This window comes from Rhinolophus hipposideros (genome assembly GCF_964194185.1).
Source record: "Rhinolophus hipposideros genome assembly, chromosome: 15".
NCBI lineage: Eukaryota > Metazoa > Chordata > Mammalia > Chiroptera > Rhinolophidae > Rhinolophus > Rhinolophus hipposideros.
In genome coordinates, this window is record NC_138061.1 from 11,005,631 (window position 1) to 11,024,715 (window position 19,085).

At 42.4% G+C, this 19,085-nt stretch overlaps 1 pseudogene across 1 annotated transcript; it reads left to right on the forward strand.

Moving 5' to 3' along the window:
• The first annotated feature begins 17,247 nt into the window (after positions 1-17,247).
• On the forward strand, positions 17,248-17,709 carry LOC308508027 (ubiquitin-conjugating enzyme E2 L3-like; annotated as a pseudogene). Its single transcript has one exon. The product of its transcript is annotated as a ubiquitin-conjugating enzyme E2 L3-like (transcript).
• The last annotated feature ends 1,376 nt before the right edge of the window (positions 17,710-19,085 follow it).

Consider the following 19,085-nt stretch of genomic DNA (forward strand, 5'->3'; position numbering starts at 1 on the left):
CACCTCCCTCTGAACCAACATGCCAGAAACTCAGAACGGATGGCCCAGATTTAGGGGGAAGCTTAGTATTCATGACGACTGCCTGGCAGCATCATGAATCGGTAATGAGGACGCCACCATCACGAAGGGATCAAGCCCAAAGCCCCGAGATAGCTATGAAATACAGTATTGTGTTTACACACTGTAACCTCATCCCTCAGAAGAGAACAGAAAAGCAGGACTGCAAATGTTGCGGCAGCTGAGATCTCTCTCCCAGCAGCACCCTGGCCGGAGCTGGCCAGTCCAGAGCAAGTAAAGAGGGCAAGAGAGAAAGAAAGACCAATGCAACCAAATTGCTGAGAAGCCGGCTTTAGTAAAACCAGACTGTTGACGTTTTAGGAACTGAATGGCACAAAGAACATTTAGGAAAAATAATTTGCATTCTCTGATTATATATGTCAGATCCCTAAATATCTTGATTATGTGATTTTGCTAAAGATATCCTGATGGCTGATCTGTGGATGATTTACATAAAGGAGACATTTGCATAAATTAAATTAACAAATATAAATACATGCTTATAAAATGCTGATACCACTTACTACTCTCGTTAAAATAAATTATGAGGGATGACATATGATAGGCCATGTGGTTTCTGGGCAATCATCGCGTGTCCTTGACACATACTTGGCATTTCATTGCCAGAAAAAGGAAGAAACTCCAACTCAAGCATTTCTGACGGCGTGGTCCTCTCAGGGAAGCTACAGAACAAACTTTTGGAAGGAGATGACGTCTAAAGTGGTTGAAAACCCAGTTTAGCGCAGTGGCTAAGCACATGTGCGCTAGGGTCTGGTTGCCTGGGTTCAATCCTGACTACTGCATGTTTAGAACAAGTCACTTAATCTGTGCCTCAGCTTTCTTATCTGTAAACTGGGATTGGCAACAGTACTTACTTCAAAAGCTTGTTGGGATGAAATGAGTTTGTGTACATGGAAGGTCTTAGAATGATGCTTGGCATGTGGAAAAGGCAAAATGAACATTATCTCGATTAGTAATATTGTCTTGCTGTCACTCGACATGTTGGAAGGATAATTTTCAAGGGCTACATAGACCTTTGCTTCCTACCTACTTTCTCTATCTCTTCACCAGTGATGCTCAAATTTTCCTGGTCTTCAGAGCCCTGAAGAGAAAGCAGGAAAATTCTCAAGGATCATCCCTTTTACCAATATTCAAATCACAGCCTGAATTGAGCTGCTAGGGTGACTCTCCAGGGTGGGTTCTCATGAGGCAATTGCAACTTTGGACCAGATTTAAGACATGGCCCCTAAATAATCAACAATGCATCTGGAGGCCCCAGTGGACTGACGTGGCTGGTGGATTACAGGGAAAGGACCAGTGCTAATGGGTAGGTGGCACCCCCAGTTCTGATCAGGCCAGGGCTGAAATGAGAGGGTGCAGGAGAACTTCGTTCCTCAAGTCCCCATTCTTTGTGCCCACTCCAGCTCAGTCTTTGAAACAACAACAACCATAGGTACCACCTTTCTAGCCAGTGGCTGCTGATGGAGTGTGCATTTAAGTTGGATACCACATCCCACAGCAAGTGCCCCCAGGAGTTCCCATTTCCTGCCTTGCTCACGGGAAGGATTTAATGGTTACTCCTGTGGAGGGATTTATTTTTTTTCTTCTTCTCTAAATGAAGTTCTATCTTATTTAATTTTTAAACTGATTCTCAGAGATCATTCTGCTCAGTCTCTTTGATTGTTTTGGGGGCCATTGGAGGAAACAGTCTGTTTCTTGGTGAAATCCAGATCTTTCCTCTTGAGCCTGGATCAATCCAAATATGTATATACTTCTGCTCCTTAGCTGCAGTGCCAACCATAAAGCATCTTTAGAACTTTATAAACCAACCTCCAATCTCTCTTTCAGGCTTTTCTCCCCATTTGAGAAGTCCAGTTCCTGCAGGGCCCTCCGTGGTAATTAGGGCAGGGCTCTGTGCAGCCTTGTGGGGGTCACAATCCCAGCTGTGGGGTCTGGGGGCACCAAAGGCCCTCTGTCCTGGGACAGTCACACCTGCTTTGCAATTTTGTCCCACACTGGGCTTGGCTGGACTCCCCTGGAGGGCAGTATACATGTTTCTGGGGTCAGAAAGCAATTACCATAATAGCAGCTATCAGTAATCCAGCCCCTTCTATGGGTCAGGCCACGTGCTTTACATATGCTGTCTCCACCACCCTGGGAGGCAGCTTTGCAAATTTTGCAGTAGTTGAGATAGGACCTTCATGCTGGGATGTAAGAGTGAGCTCCCATCCCTGGTAATGCACCACTAGCAAAGATGGTAAAATCCAATTCAGTGGACCCACTGATGTCCACCCACACTGGGCCGAGTGTCTGGGCAGGGAATCACACAACACTCCTTCCTCCTCAAGGCCATCCTGACACCCTGATGGCCTATCTGCCCTGCAATCTCCATCAGATTGTCACGGCTCTCTCATCTCAGACTTATGATGCATGCAGCTTTCTATCCAGCTGCCCTGGGCCTCCGCTCTCACATCTGTTGGCTGGGAAAAAATGAGTTCTGCACAGCAACTTCAGAGGGTTATTGCAAAGATGAAATGAGATCATGAGTGTGCGAAGTACCAGCACCCAACTTGGCTGTTAGCATTATCTTTCCACTGACAGATATGTTAGCAGGTTGGTGTCTGAGCAACTGCTCACTGGAAGCTTACACATTGGAAGAAAATAACAAATTATTGAGACTATTGCTTGAATTTAAATTCTGGATTTTCAGCCCGAAACTTTCTCTTAATCTCCAGACTCAGGTGTCCAACAATCAGCTGGAGTGGCCCGTGGATGAAAAGAACATATTGGCAGTAAAGACACATGTTGAAGAAGCACTAACTGAAGTGGCCTTTGGGGCCAAGGGTGGGTCATGGCCCCTCCCCTTTCATCTTCTCCTGTCTAGGACTGAGCCTAGGGCACTTCTGTGAAGATGTTAACTTCTTGCTGAGAACACAGGGAGGTCCCAGTCTAACAAGAAGCTCTAGGTGAATCCAAAGTGAGTGCTAAACTCTCATTGGAAATGACAGTTATGACAGTAAAACATTAAGAGGACTGTGGGATGGAGTATTGGGCACGTGACTGGGGTGAGAACAGGAGATGAAGAAGTTCCTAAGAACTCAAAAAGTAGGAACGAGAAGGAAGGAGAAATATAATAAAAGGCAGAAGAAGAGACAACAGCAGGGAAAAAGGGGAGGGAGGTTTGGAGATAATGCGAGATGTAGAGAGTGGTTCCCAAAGGTGGGCCAAGCTGGTGGCCCACAGGTGGGCACTGTCTCTCCTGCCACCCCTCTCCCCTCCCTCATTATGGTCAATCCCAGAGTAGAGTCTGCCCATGACAATGACAGCAGTTGCCGAAGCCTAAAGCTCGGCGTGGGAGTGTGCTGATTCCCCCTTCCCTCTCCTTGTAACATCCATCAGAAAGGGCTAGCTTTTTAAGCACTGAGAGAGGAGGGAAAATAAGCAGAAGTAATTTATTCGGGATCTTTGAGAGGATAATAGCCAATTATTTGTTTATAACACTGGTTAAATTTTCATTAGGCAGATTAATGGAATATCATGTACTGTCAACATTGGACTGAGGGGTGGTCTGTAAGAGATAAACGGGCAAACAGGCTCTGTGTCTCTCTGAGTAAATTAGTTTTTGCTTTCCTGTTTTTCATATGAAAATGGAAAAGGTGGGCAAGGTGGTGCATCTAAAACAGGTCTTGAGATGGGCCAAACTGGTTAAATATGAAAGCAATCCTGGTAATAAATACATTATAATAACTTGGCATCAGGGCCATAATTTTGATTTCATGAAAGTCTGGGATAATGTCAATTTTTAACCTGCTCTCTTAATACACACTTCCCCCTCCCTGAACTCAAACGCTGCTTGCTGTGAGTTGAAAACGCACTGCTTTGGGGGGCCCGATTTGTCTGTATCATGCGCTCAGCATTACAGCTGGTAAGTACAAGAGGCACCTCACCTTTCTAGTAAGTTCCCTCATTGTCATCCTGATGGCAGGAGTGGCTCCCGGAGTGCTGTTATCAGGATCAAAATTCCTGGGAGGAAACAGGGAGGGAGAGTCGCTTATCACTCTGGAAGAAGACTGAGGGGTACACACTCAGTGAATGATTTGATGCTAAATCTCTGGTTGGAGTTGAAGCGTAAAATGGGCTGGCTCTGGAATCTTGACGTTATTCCATGTACAAATCAGTGGGTCAAACTTTAGAGCCAAGAATTCTATCAGCAAATTGGAAATCAAACACACACACACTGAAATGGGCCATCTCACAACAATTGATATTCTGTAGTTTTTTTTTTTTAAAAAAAGGAATTGGCAATTAAAATTTTTTTAGTTTAATTAGCATCAGAGAGTCATTAAAGTTCCCATGTATAGAATGCAACTAAGAATTTTCATTTGCAGCTCGACTCTGGGTGTTTTTTTTTGTTTGTTTTTTTTTAATGTCATTACTTAGAAGGTAGATGATAGAATGTAATTACTTTCTTAGAAAACTAGGAGCGGGAGGGAAGAAGAGTTATATGAAGACACAGAAGGAAGGCAGAGCAGAGGGAATGGAAGGAAGGAATGAAGGACAGACGGAAGGGTGGGATGGAGGGAGGGAGAAAGCGAGGGAAAGAGGGAAGAAAACAAATGAGGGAAGGAGAGAAAAACGGGCATTTGCAGTGCAGTGGAAAATCAACTAAATGAGATCCATTGTTATTTTTGTAAAATGCCAAAATTAGCAACAAGTATGTCTAATAAAATTTCTTTAAAAAAGATAAGGCATTACTGTGAGTTTCTGCAAACCATTTTTCTGGTCTATATGTTTACTTCTCTTCAAAATAACTCTTTGCCCTAAAGTAATTCCCAGCATGCATTGGTCATACGAGTACATTTGTTTTCTAAAAGAGAAAATTGGTGTAACTTTCCCTACCAAAGCCATGTTGCTCCAGCTCACTCAGGTCAGATCTGAGAAGCCCATGTCCCAGGTCCTGTAACTGGGATAATCCTTACTGCCCATGGCTTGGGGGATGGAGAAGACGGAGGACAAGTGCCATTGCCTATTCTTGCTCGCTCTTCGCTGTGTCTTCACAGCAGTGACAGAGGGGACACTGGATGAGCAGTAACCCGCTGAACAGAGAGTTGGTGCATCTGCGTAGATAACCCCCAGGGGCCTGGAGGGAAAGTTGGGGTCCCCCCTCCTTCTAAGCAGTCTGAGTCCTTCCTTAGTCATGGGTTCCATGTCAGAGAACAGAAAGGGGACATGTGTTGTTGGTGGGTAAATTACTCCAAAATGGGGAGAGGTATGGATTACAGGTCACACTTGTCTGCAGACTCTGTGAAGTGGCAAAGGCCCTTTCATGGCTGCTGGCCTGGAGAATGACTTTGCACTGTCTTTAGGGACACTCATTTCTTCAACATCCAACATCCATGGACACAAATGCTTCCATAGTTGGGCAGTTTGGACAGAAATATTATAGCCTTTAGGAGGAGCTCAGTTGGAAAGTGGGTGGGAGATCATTTCAAAGTCTCTAGGCACTTACAACATAGGACAGCTGCCTTTAAATACAGCGCCCCTGAACCTCAGTTCACAGAGTCTGGGCTGCCAGAGGCCCTCATAGGAAGGCCCTTTGGGTTATTCAAGAACTAATCTCCCTTTGGCTGGAGGCTCCCAACAAACCCACCAAATGTAGAACTTTGCACTGCTTTGACGAGCATTAAAGGACAGTCACAGGAAGAAGGCAGAGCTGGAGTTTCCTAATTTGAAATATGAAAGATATTCGCTGGGCTATTACATCCTTTTAGTGAAGGCAATTCACATTCTTTCGGTGGTTTATCCTACTTATAATGATCAAATCCCTGAGTCAGAACTTCTAATGCAAACCACTTTTACAGTTGTAATTGGATCTAAGGCAAATAAACCACCAAGTGGCCTGAGACTCCCTGGCAATGTTCAATCAGGATCTGATATCGCTTATGAAAGTGATATCTTACTATTGATACTTCTCCCAAGAGCAGCGCAAATTAGAGACATACTTGAATGGTTCGAAGGCCTCGCAGACAGACAGCATGAGAGTAGGCCACTGTTGGAGTGGAGATTCTCAAATATAGTATAATGCACATTGCACTGTGGTCATTTAATGGAAACCCTATGAAAGTCTTCAGCTGGGTCTGGGGGTAAAAGAAGTTCTAACATGTAGGGAACCACATGAAATGTGGCTCTTAAGAAAATTCAAGAACTGATAATGCTAATGGCATCTAAAAGCAGACTTTAGGGGACTATGAGATACATGGTCACAAAGTGAAAACACATGGACATCCCCATTGCATCGAGCAGGACAGGATCCTGCTCGAAGCTCGTACACACACACACACACACACACACACACACACACTCCAAACCCAGGGGCTTACAGATGCCCTCTACAGGTACAGAGGTCAGAGTCCTATCAAGGGATGGCTTCAGCTCCTAAATGCCAACATGAGTAGCAGGCATAAATCTCAGTCCACAAATTCAGGTGTGCAAAGCATAACTGCTAGCTCCACTGTATTTACATGCCAGATACTTAAATGTACATCTTGTGGTTTCTACATTCAACATAATTTCTGAATTTAGCATACCCCTGATTGACCTCTGCCCTCCCCTGTCCCTGGAGTGAAGCTACAATCTCAGGATCTTATGCAGTGAGAAGCGGAGATGTGGAGCATCTGGTCTACCTGCGAAGATTACAGTTGAGCCATCTACCGTCCTCCCTGGGTGGCTCCTACAGGCCTGAACTGTCTGTTGCTTCCATCCTTTCCTTGAGATGTGGGAAATTTTGCCAGGTAGCTTTTGGCCGTCCACCTAGACACAGCCTGCAGCCACTTCTCTCTGCAGTCTTGCTGTCTCTTACCAGGCATTGCCAATGTGGGGGGGGCCTATCTCCCTCTTGCACAGGAAGAAGACCTGCCTATTATTTAACTTCTTAAAACCTCCATTTCTCCCTCACAGTGGGAAGAGTAAAAGCTATAGTAAGCACTCCATAAATATGAGTGTTTTATTTTTAAGATTTTAAATATGAGCATTTTAAAATATCATTATTAACAAATAGGTTTGAATGGCCTTTGATGGAAGCAAAAATACCCGGCCTCACAGAGCTCCCTGTCTCATTAATGCTATGATGATCACACCTTCTTGTATTCAAATTACATCATTGGCATTTCTAGAAACAATGCTGTGTACTCACAACGAATTCCTGTATGCCACTATGGTCTTCCTTCATGACTTTTTATTTTTTAACTTACCGCTGAATTATACTATATAATATTATAATGTACACTTAAAAAAGTACAAGTAATTCTACAACTCAAACACATTCATGTAACCAGCACCCAGAACGAGAAACAGAACATAACCTGCTTCCCTTTAACCCCCCTCATATTCTTCATGAAGGGTTGCCACAATCTTGACTTCAAACAACATAGATAAGTTAAGCTGCCTGTGTATTTTATGTAGATGGAATCATACACCATGCATTTTAGGGGACTGGCTTCTTTCACTCTATGTTATGTTTGTGAGAATCAACCAAATTTTGTGTCATTGTACATGGGTATAATACACATGTACATGTGTGTCTCATTGCAGTATAGTTGTCCATTACAAAAATATACCTCCGTTTACTTATTTTTATTTCAGAACATTTACAAGTGACAATCCTGGAATTTGGTGTCCCTACCTCGATGAGTCTGTGGGAGACTTGGGGGTGTGGTCATCACAATGCAGAAGTCTCTGTTCACATGGATGGCTTTGGGTGTGTGAGGCCTGATTAGCTGAAAGTATTTCCTTGAAACTAGAAGAATGAAAGCATATCATTTCTTCAGCACCAGCTCTCCTGACATGTCTCTGAGCCGGGTCACGCAGAGGACCTTGGGTAGTTTTGGCTCTCACACAAAGCAGCTCTAATGCCTGTGAGGTGACATGTATGACCTGGGAGCTTACATGTGTTACTTTGTTTAGCCTTACAAAGCCCTGTGCCACAGGTAATCATTTAGACTTCTTTCAACTTATAAATTGACTACTATGGCAACTACAAAGTCCCTGCACTCACTGAGGTCACCACTGGACTGAGGAGACACAGGGATAAATAGTCTATCTCAATAAAGGTGGACAAGTACTCGGAGAGGTGTGAATAAGGGCATTGTGGAAGACTCTAGAAGGACTGTGGGACCAGAGAAGGGTTCCAGGAGGAAATAACATTCCTCTTCCCTTTCCCCATTCTCTTCTGTGGCTAAGGGAAGTTAAGTAGTACGTCCAAGGTCACAGATCCAAGCAGCTTGGAGCAGGAAATAAAACTCAGGATGCTTGACTCCAAAGGGGCCTCTTTTATCCCTTCCATGTGTGCCACCTAACTCCTAGAAAGACTCATCCTCTTCCAGATTGTCCCAATCCATTGACAGAGTCCAAAGGCAGGACACAAAAGGGGAAAAGATGATTCCAGGAAGGGAGAAGACAAAGCCTTGATGAGGAGACTAAAAAAAAAAAAAAAAACTAAACGGGATGAAGCTTGAGATTTATAAGCCCCCGCCCTTCTCATTCTGAAAATCAGAAAAAGGCTGAGAATCCTAAAACCCCATTATGGGAACCGGAGTTCATGCCACACTTCTGATACAATTGCAGAAACAGCAAAGGCAAATTCTTCTACACTGTTCAGAACTAGAACTAGAAAAAGAGACCGGCTAGGTTTTGAATTAAATCAGCCTACATATGTAGAATCTTCATTATTTTTATTTTCTGGCTTTAGGATAATAATGCAGTGCTCATCAGAAAAATGTCAAACAGTTTGGTATAGAGTCATCCAGATTCTCTCTCTCTCTCTCTCTCTCTCTCTCTCTCTCTCTCACACACACACACACACACACACACACACGATGCCAAAAAAATGTATACACATTTCAAGAAAGGAAAAAACTGTATTAAAATTGTAACACTCAATATATACCAATAACAAAAGATGAATACAAGTCATGTGTATACATTTTTGTCACCCCCCCAAAAAATGTATATATATACAGAGAGCCAAAAATATGCATACATATTTTAAGAAAAGAAAACTGTATTAAAATTGTAATAGTCAATATAAAGGGGGTGCAAAACAAATGTATATACATTTTAAGAGACGTTATCTATGTATTACTACTTTTCGAAGTTGAATTGAATTACAGTAGCAATGTGTAGTATGATGTTTGCTTGAAAAATGACATTAATCAAATGAATGCTAGCATCCCCATGTGACAGGCAGGACAATCACACAAAATGGCAGAAGCACAGTTGTCGTTCAAGGAGCACAAGACCATTTTGAAGTGGTATTTGAAATTCGAGAAAGTTCTCCTGACTCAACACCCCTTGACTTCTACCCATGGAGGACCTTAAAGGATGTGGTGTACTGTAGAAAACTGGCTACACTGGTGGTGCTTCAGGAAGAAATTGAAATGTATTGCACAGCAGACACTTTGGTCAACATTGCTCAAGCAGTAGTTCCCCATAATCAGAAGTGTCTGGATGCTGATGGTAACCACTTTGAGCACCTTTTGTCATTGCAGAAGTCAAACATGACTTGTATTCATCTTTTGTTATCAGTATATATTGAGTATTACAATTTTAATACAGTTTTTTCCTTTCTTAAAATGTGTATACATTTTTTGGAGATATATATATATATGTATATATATGTATATGTATATATATGATGTCCTGGTCAATAAAGCAGAAAACCTGTCCTATGTAAAGCATGGCACTGTGAGTGGTCTCAACCCCCATAAGTGATGTCATGGAGAAGATAACCTCCATGGAGAAGGGTTAGCCTCTAATCCTGTAATGGCTTCCAAACCACATATTATGCTACATGTGACAACCCAATTACTAATACCACCATTTTCATGGATGTAAAGGACAGCAAGCTTTCCAGTCCTGTGATTAGATAATGCACAGCTACAAATAAACTAGCAATTTCAGTGCAATATGAGGAAACTGCCATTCTCATTACATTCCAAAGAAAACCATAACCAAACAGCCCTGGTGAGAGCCAAGCATACTTGTCAGTCTGCAAGGCAAGCGTACGCTCTGGGCCCCCACCTGTTCTCTCCAACAGGAAAACCCTCATGGTTCTTTGTTTAGTGCAGAGGCTAACAAGGACCTCCCAGGCACCAGAAGTCCAAGGTGCAAATACAGAAGAGCAGACTTTTTGCACTAAGTTTCACCAATTCTGATAATTAGAATGAAAATTGGTAGGGGGAAATTCTACTATTTGTGTCATTTTCAGCACAAATAACTACACAACCCTGTGTAGTTATTCTCTGATGGGCCTTACAGATCACCTTGTCTAGACAAGACCCAGAGACGTGAGAAGGGTAGACAAGACCCAGAGACGTGAGAAGGTTCACGTGTGACCAGGCAGAGCTCAGCCTCAGCACATGACTCTGGACTTACAGCATCAACCAGGAAGCTGCCAAGACAGGTGGAGAGCCAGCGACCAAATCTGGAAAAGAAAGGAAAGGGAAGGGAAGGGAAGGGAAGGGAAGGGAAGGGAAGGGAAGGGAAGGGAAGGGAAGAAGGGAAGGGAAGGGAAGGGAAGGGAAGGGAAGGGAAGGGAAGGGAAGGGAAGGAAAGGAAAGGAAAGGAAAGGAAAGGAAAGGAAAGGAAAGGAAAGGAAAGGAAAGGAAAGGAAAGGAAAGGGAAGGAAAGGAAAGGAAAGGAAAGGAAAAGTCCTCCACAGGAAAACAGCTCCTCCAAACCCTCCTTCACCCCATGAGCGTCAGAATGGCTGTTATGTGGCCTTTACCAACTTCCCCTTTGTTTGCCTATTCAAATTAACAGTTTCTCAATGGATGCTCCAACATATTTTCCTTTAGGCTTCATAGTTCTCCAACCACTTTTCACCTTCATTTTGGGCCACCTCTTGTGGCTCCTCTGTGAAATCTTGCCCTTTGTCATCCCCAGGTAGGTCTGACCATTGCTTGTTTTGTGCATCTGCTCCATCCCAAATATGGCACCTCCCATATATTTCACTTTACAGATACATGTATCTCTTCTAGAAGATGGTCAGCTTCCTAAGAGTAGGGGCTGTCTTTTACTTGCCTTTATATTCACACAATCCCTTGCACATGGGAGGCACTCAATAAATATTTGTTGAATGAATGGTTGAATGAAGAATGGGTGGATGGATAGATAGATAGACAGATAGATAGACAGATACTCAGAGACAAAGGAACTATTCACATATTCCACTTGTGTGTCCTGGCCTGATTCAAAGCCAAGTGGAATAACTGCCTTTTCACCACCATCTAGAACTTATTTCTTCTGAAAAGAATGTTACCAGCATGATATAGGACACAGGACTGTATATCCACTCTGTAGACCTCAACATGTTCTTTCCTGTTAGAAAAATATGGTAGCCCTCTTACTGCAGTAAGGAGCTACGCTCTTTGCAGAGTGGATGTATAAAAATAGATTTAAGCTAGAGATGGATGGCCCCAGATGGATGTGGTTGGGGTGTGGAAGAACATCTTGAACTATTTTTCAAACATTTCAGTTTCGGCAAAAACCAAAACATGTTTTGCCAATCACTTTCCCTTAATTTTAAAACCCATGGATTTCAAAGGAAATTTAATCTGAATGCTTCTACTTCATTTACCCCACCTCTTCAAAATATTCTCCTGAAAACGTGAAATGATGTCCTAGAAGTTTAAAGGACCTTTTATAGTTTGCTGGTTTCTTTTAAACAACAAACCACTTAACGATTTGGGAGGGAATCAAAAAGCCCTAAATTTTGAAATAAAAGAAAAAAAACAACATAGTGTACATTGGTTTGAGTTTGGATCTAGGAAGTTGGCAATATATTTTCCATGCTAAAACAAAGAAGAAATGGTTCAAGTTTAAAATTGAGAGAAATATAATTGTTTAAAAAGTGAATAAATCATACATGATCAATGGACAAAAATAAAGCCAGAGATTATTACAGATGTTGATTCCACTGTAATAGAGATTATTATAGATCTTGGTTCATTTGTTCCCTTTGGTTTATTTGTGATGGAGTCCAAGTGTGTGTTGTCAGTAACTCCTTAATTATAAGTGCACGTGACCATGGCAGAAAAATCACGAGGATGCTTTAAAGCAATGATTTGCTAAAGGAAATAGCAGAACTGTAGGTGCAATGAGCTCCTTATAATATGCCAATTCCCATTACCCCACCCCCCACTTATTATTTCATAACCCAATCCTTAGTGACACTAGGGTGGAACTTGTCAACAATCTGCTTCCTGGTGTTTGCAGGGACGGGCACTCCTGCAGACCTTACCTGATATACTTTTGTTCCACCAGAGCCTTCCACTGTGTAAGTTACAAGGCGGGAACAGCTTGGGCCCCTGGGGCATGTGTCTAATTCACCAGAGTCACTAAGGGAAATTGAGTGCACAGCAGAAATCCAGTCAACACCCTTGTTCCCATTAGTTAATATACTGTTTGACACCACTGTGGCCAGCAAAAGAATTAGTCCATCTCCCCTAGACCACCCACGCCACTAATAGCTAATAACTAACACATGGGGAGACCATGGCTAATGATATCCTTGGGTTCAGCGGTTCATTGTGATTTTATTTCTTTTTCCCCTCTTTATTAGCATTCACTCATTCAATTAACAATTGTTGAGTGCCCATTGAATGCCAGGTGTTGTGCTGGGCCTTTTGGAAGAGACAGAAAGAGCCTTTTGGGAAAGACAGAAAGATGAGGGAACTAGCTACTACTATCAAGAAGCACACAGGCCGATAGAATTAACGGTCATATTGGTGATTTCATCCATATGCTGCTGTGGTCCATACACTACATATTAAGGAGAGTACATTTTAAATCAGTCACTTCTACATGTAGAGAGAAACCGAAATTGGGAAGTCCGTTCTGTCTCCCAAAGGAGTGCATTATTCTGTTAGCCTCCCCCAAACCAATCAACATTTGACATATTCATGCAGGGGGATGACCTCAGCCACAGATACGTTACATAGATCTACTTGGCGGTAAAATGCCAAACTGGAGCCCATTCTTGAATCCCTTCTGAAAAACCATGGGAGTGTAGGAAATATAAAAAAGGCCAATAAGGAAAAACATGAATCACAGACTCCTGAAAAAGCCGTCTGAGAATACCTCCAAATGAGAACTGATAATAGAATTTTCCCCATCAATCAATGCATCTGTCTTTAGACCAGAAATCATTGACTTCTAAGAGCTTGCCAATCCTAGTCCCGCCACATTAACTTGCCTCCCAAACAAAGATTCCAAGAACCACACGTTTTTAATTATACAAAGTAAAGGTTGATGAATGATTCATATAACTAATCTAAACTTGGGCCAGGTTAAAATAATACTGTGTAATAACTTATATTTATATAGCTCATTTTCTTCAGAGCTCAAAGTACGTAGTTTTCAGATATTATCTCATCTCTTCTCATAAGATCCTTGTGAAACAGACATGGTAAGGGTATCCTCACTTTTCTTCCATGGACAGGGCAATGAAGGGCCAGCAAATTTCAGGTCCAAGTCCAAGGTCACACAGGATGGCAGGCAAAAATCCAGGATCATATCTGCACTTAGGAGAGAAGTCATCTCAAACATCTGACAATTAAGGGACAATGGCACTGACAAAGCAGGCTTCCTTCCTGATGGCAAATGACCACATTAATGGTCGAGGTTGGGAGAGTGACAGCTCTGGGCCATAATGTTCCCTTTGTCTTGGTAGTTCTGGGGGGCATTAGAGGTACTTAGGGGTTTGAGGTACTACAGACATAAGAAATTCTGAATCAAATGCATGTCCCATCAGCTCCAAGATTCTTCCTCTCCACTAGCAAGTGTAGGCAGTTGTGAACCAGCATAGCCGTTGCAGCAGACATCAATGCCATCCCCAGCTCCCTTGGGCCTTAACACATTTTGCTCTGCCAGTATTTGCACCTCTGCTCAAAGGCTTTCTCTCTATTGTTGGAAGAACTGTGTGTTGCTCACTTTAGGTCAAATGTGAGTGCTGGAATATTAACTTCCTCCTGAATGAAGTTATATGTGAATGTCTGAGCTCCCCATCCTTTGAATGGGATAATTGAGGAGGGTCTCTAGTGCTTCCCAGAATCCCCCTGTGGAATTAAGGCTCCACAGTGGTCACTGTAACACACACTTTTAGGGCAGCCTTCCCATCCCTGTCTCTTGTCCTGACAGACTACTTGCCCAGAATTCTTGTATCAGGGTCAGCTTCTGGGGAAAATCAGGCCATGACAATGATTCTCTCTAAGCTCAGACTTGATGTCCTAATGACTCATTGTGGAGCCACGTCCTGGGACCAGGCCTCTAGGAAAATGCATCTGTCACTATCCCAGGATGTCAATTTCCCCAAGTTCCCTCCACACCGCAGCAAGAAGAGGTTATGCTTCTGAGCAAAGAAGCATCAAAGAAGAATTGTGCTGAAAACCTGAAAAAAAATCGTCTCAGACTTTGTTTGGGTGTTTCTTCTCTCTTTTTTTTCTCTTTTCTATTGTCTGCTAAGGGCTGCATAAGGAAGTTAGAAATGAGTAGGCTTTTGAAATCCATACTTTCATTCTTTAATGTAATTTAGATATGTCTTTTATTCCACCTATTGCATGGGCAACGACACATGTGAGAGGTGCAATACTGTTGGAATTTCTTTTCTCAGGTATGTCAACCACATGCGGTCCACTTACATGCGAAAGTCAGTGTGATAAGAATACTTGCCCTCTAGTGGCTTAGTAGTTATTCACAGAATGTAAATTCATGTCATCCATACATTCATTCATTCATTCATTTAGTCAGTCAGTCAAGTAATCACAGAGGCTGTATTCTGTTCCAGACATAGTGCTATGGGGCTGGGGCAATAAGCTCCCTGGCCTCAGAGAGCTTACAGTAAGGGAAATGGAAATGAGAGCAAATTAACACGACTAATCCAATAATTGAAAATTGCAATTATACCTATGAAGGAAAGCAATGAGATGCTGTGAGAGAAAAGCAGAACATATTTAATTTGAAGTGGGACAAGAATCAGAGAAGGCCTCTCCTACAAGTGATACCTGCGCTAAAATCTGAAGGGTGAACAGTCAGGCAAAACGTGAGGAAAGACAGTCTTGCAGATGGAACAGTACGTGCAAAGGTCCTTAGAAGGGAAGGAGTTTGAAACACATTCTCAGAGAAAGTAGAGCCTAGAGACTGAGGGCATGCGGCATAGCTTCTGGCAAGTTGGGTCCCAGATGTCCGACCTCTGTGATTAGCTCTGTGACCCTGGGCAAGAAATGTAACGACTCTGTGCCTCCTCTGTGAAATGTAGATTGCGATAATCGCAAGTATCCCCAGGTGCCCAGCACACCAAGGTTTTGGTTACTCATCAGAGCAAGTGGGCTGAGTTGGCATAGAACTGGCCAAGTCTTAGGAGGCCTTTCCTCCCCCCGACCCTACACACCTGGCCAAATCTTAGGAGGCCATTCACACACCACACACACACACACACACACACACACACACACACACACACAAACTTTTCTTGATGTCTCAGTGCTTCATTACCTTAAATGCCAATACACAATGTTCTTTAGAACCTTTCTGCTATCAGAGTGTGGTCTGAGGACCAGCAGCCTGGCATCACCGGGGAACTTATTAGAAAAGCAGAACCTCATATCCCACCCCCGACCTTCTGGTTCAGAATCTACATTCAACAAAACCCCAGGGTGACTCCTGCACATTCCAGTGCAGAAGTGCTGCTTTAGAGGGCTTGAATGGCACGGCTACTCCAGGTCAAAATGCCAACACATGTCATTATGAAAAGAGGTGACATCTCTTTCCTATTTTGACTCCAACACTGTCATCTTGAGCAAACAGATGGAGCCTAAGATCCAAAGGAGAAAACATTCTCATGCCATTTACACAGAAATTGGAAGGCTAGGGACAGTGCTCAGTTGGAAGATTTGAGCCTTGAACTGTAGAACAGGCAAGGGGCAGGTGGTGATGTAGGGAGAGAAAGAAAGTAAGAGGAGAACAAGTTTTTTCTTTTATAACTCCCAGCTTTTACCCCACCTTTCCTCTAAAAAGTGACCAATGAGTCTCCCTTCTTACGTATTTGGTCGCCACTAAAATAAAAGTTCTCCCCACTTTCACCCATCCAAAATTTGTAATTGATGTCACTGTACTGAAATGTAGTCTTATGTTTAATTATGTTGTTATGAAAAATAAATGATATTTTTAAAAAGATGAGAAGCACACGAAAAAGCTATACTGCCAAACAGAGCATGACTAAAAAATATAACTTTATAATTTAAAAAACTCACCAGGTTTTTTACCTGTTTGATAAATAATCCATGATTTTGGGATGCTTCTAATATTATTTACAACACAGAGAACAAAGCACAAAGACTTATAAGCTGCTTGTGTTATCTAAACATCAAGCAAGAATTTTTAGCACCCTTTCCCTCTTAAATGTACAATTTAGATTTTGTCACATTTGTAATTACTTTGAACATTTTACACACACACAACACAAAAGATTCTGATGCGACATTTCCTTTGATAGCCTATTATGTTGGATGTGAATTCTAAATCAAATCTTGTTACCAAATAATATGGCACATTAGAGGTCTTCCTAATTTATTTGCAAAATAAATAAATAAGCCCACAATAATCTCAAATGAAAACAAATCAAGGAGGCCTTCCTTGATCATTTTTGTGATAAGACTTAAGTACTCTTACTAGAGAGACGTGGCTGGAAAATAACTTATCAGTTGGAGAGGACAGTCAGTCTCCTATTTAGTCTTTTAAGCACATGTTTTCAATGACATCCATTGCCTGACGGTGTTCTGTCTGTGGTTAAAGGGCATCCACTGGGAGTGATTGAAGCATTTCTACAAGAAGCTCTGAAGGAAGGATCCCTCCATCTCACCAAGAAATAAATCCAGGTCTCCACAGCAGAAGATGACAGGGGGTTCAAATTGTTTAAATATCGAGCATACTGGACACTTTTCTCCCCTGACCTCAGCCTGCAGTCTTTCAGAACAGTGCAAAGGATGTGTGCCCGTGGAGGGGAACTGAAGTTAAGGAACTCATTCATTCATTCAAAGATGGGCATTGTCCTTCAGTTCGGGGGAATGAAGAAAAAGGTAGGAACGCAATTAAAATGAAAAATATAACCTAGGCAGCGGCAGCACCAGATCCAAGATGGCGGCCAGCAGGAGGATGATGGAGCTTGAAGAAATCCGCAAATGTGGAATGAAAAACTTCCGTAACATGCAGGTTGATGAAGCTAATTGATTGACTTGGCAAGGGCTTATTGTTCCTGATAACCCTCCCTATGATAAGGGAGCCTTCAGAATCGAAATCAACTTTCCAGCAGAGTACCCATTCAAACCACCAAAGATCACATTGAAAACAAAGATCTATCACCCCAACATTGATGAAAAGGGGCAGGTCTGTCTGCCAATAATTAGTGCTGAAAACTGGAAGCCAGCAACCAAAACCGACCAAGTAATCCAGTCCCTCATAGCACTGGTGAACGACCCTCAGCCCAAGCACCCCCTTCGGGCTGACCTAGCTGAAGAATACTCCAAGGACCGTAAAAAATTCTGTAAGAATGCTGAAGAATTTACAAAGAAATATGGGGAAAAGCGGCCTGTGGACTAAAATCTGCCGCGATAGATTCCAGCAAGTGTGAGCATAGACCCAGAGCAGTGCAGACACCCCGCAAAGCAGGACTCTGTGGAAAACTGACCCCTGCCACCGCCTGGCGTTTGCTTGTGGCAGTTACTAACTTTCTACAGTTTTCTTAATCAAAAGTGGTTTAGGTAACCTATAAAAGGATTAAAAACTTAAAATATGTAAATATCTAACCTATATGATATCTTAAGAAACCTTTAAAAAATGATACATGAAAATGTTAAGAAATGTTCCCCAAAGTCACACTGTTCCGTTCGTAGGACTTCCTTCCTAACTGTTCATTCCTATGGAATAGTAACTGTTCTACTGGGTCTGCACTTTGGGGAATGTGTCTGTAGCTCCTTACGGAACAGAGACATATGTCTTTCATCTTTGTTCTTTTCAACTCTGGCTCTAAGTGAGTGCTCAATGGATGTTTGTTGAATGAATGGATAAATGGGTAGATGGATGGAAAGAAGGATGGATGGCTAGATACAATGCTATCTTTCCAATCATTTTTGAATTGTGGAAGAGCAGAGGCAAGGGGAAATGATGTAGGTTATTATTTTAGATGGTTTTTTTTTTTAATTTCACGTAAAAGAAACCCAATTCAAACTAAGCAGAGCAAAAAAAAAAAAAAATCTGAATCATGTAACTGTGAAGTTCAAGGAGCAGGGCCTGCTTCAGGTAGGGCTGGACCAAGATGACAGAATGGCATCCCTGGGGGCTTGACTGTTTGCTGTTTTCCTTTCTGGCTTCCGTTTCCCTCCATGTTGTCTTCACTCTCAGGCAGCTTCAGGTTAACATAGTCTTAGCAGCATTTGCTCTCAAAATGAGAAAGACCATCCTGTTCTTGGTTCCTCCCTCCTTCCATTCCCTACCTCCACTCTTCGTTCCCATTCTGGGCACAAACACAGACAGCTACCATGATCCCTTAGAGGTATATCATGATGTTTGAAGAAGAGTATGAAAGCCTACACTCCTGGGCAATAAACTGGAAAAGATAATTTAAAAAAACCTTTCTGGCAATCAAAACATAGGGTTCTCTTTTGTAATAAAAGAGAAATTTTTATCTCAAGAATCCTTAACTATAATTTCACACTGCTATCCCATTTTAGAGAAATAACATTTTAATGGCAATTGAAGCATAGAAAACCTAAGGAACTTACTTACCCGTGGCGACAAATCTCCAAAAAAACAGTTTCCAGGCTCTCGGCCTCACATAGAAAGGTGCTGGCTCGGGTAGTAAATGGCCATCAACTGTGATCAGATGGCCAGCAGCTGTGGCTAGTTGGCCGTCAGCTGTAACCAGTGAGCCATTGGGCACTAATATAACTGCCGTGGCTATGCTAGCAAAAGAAGAA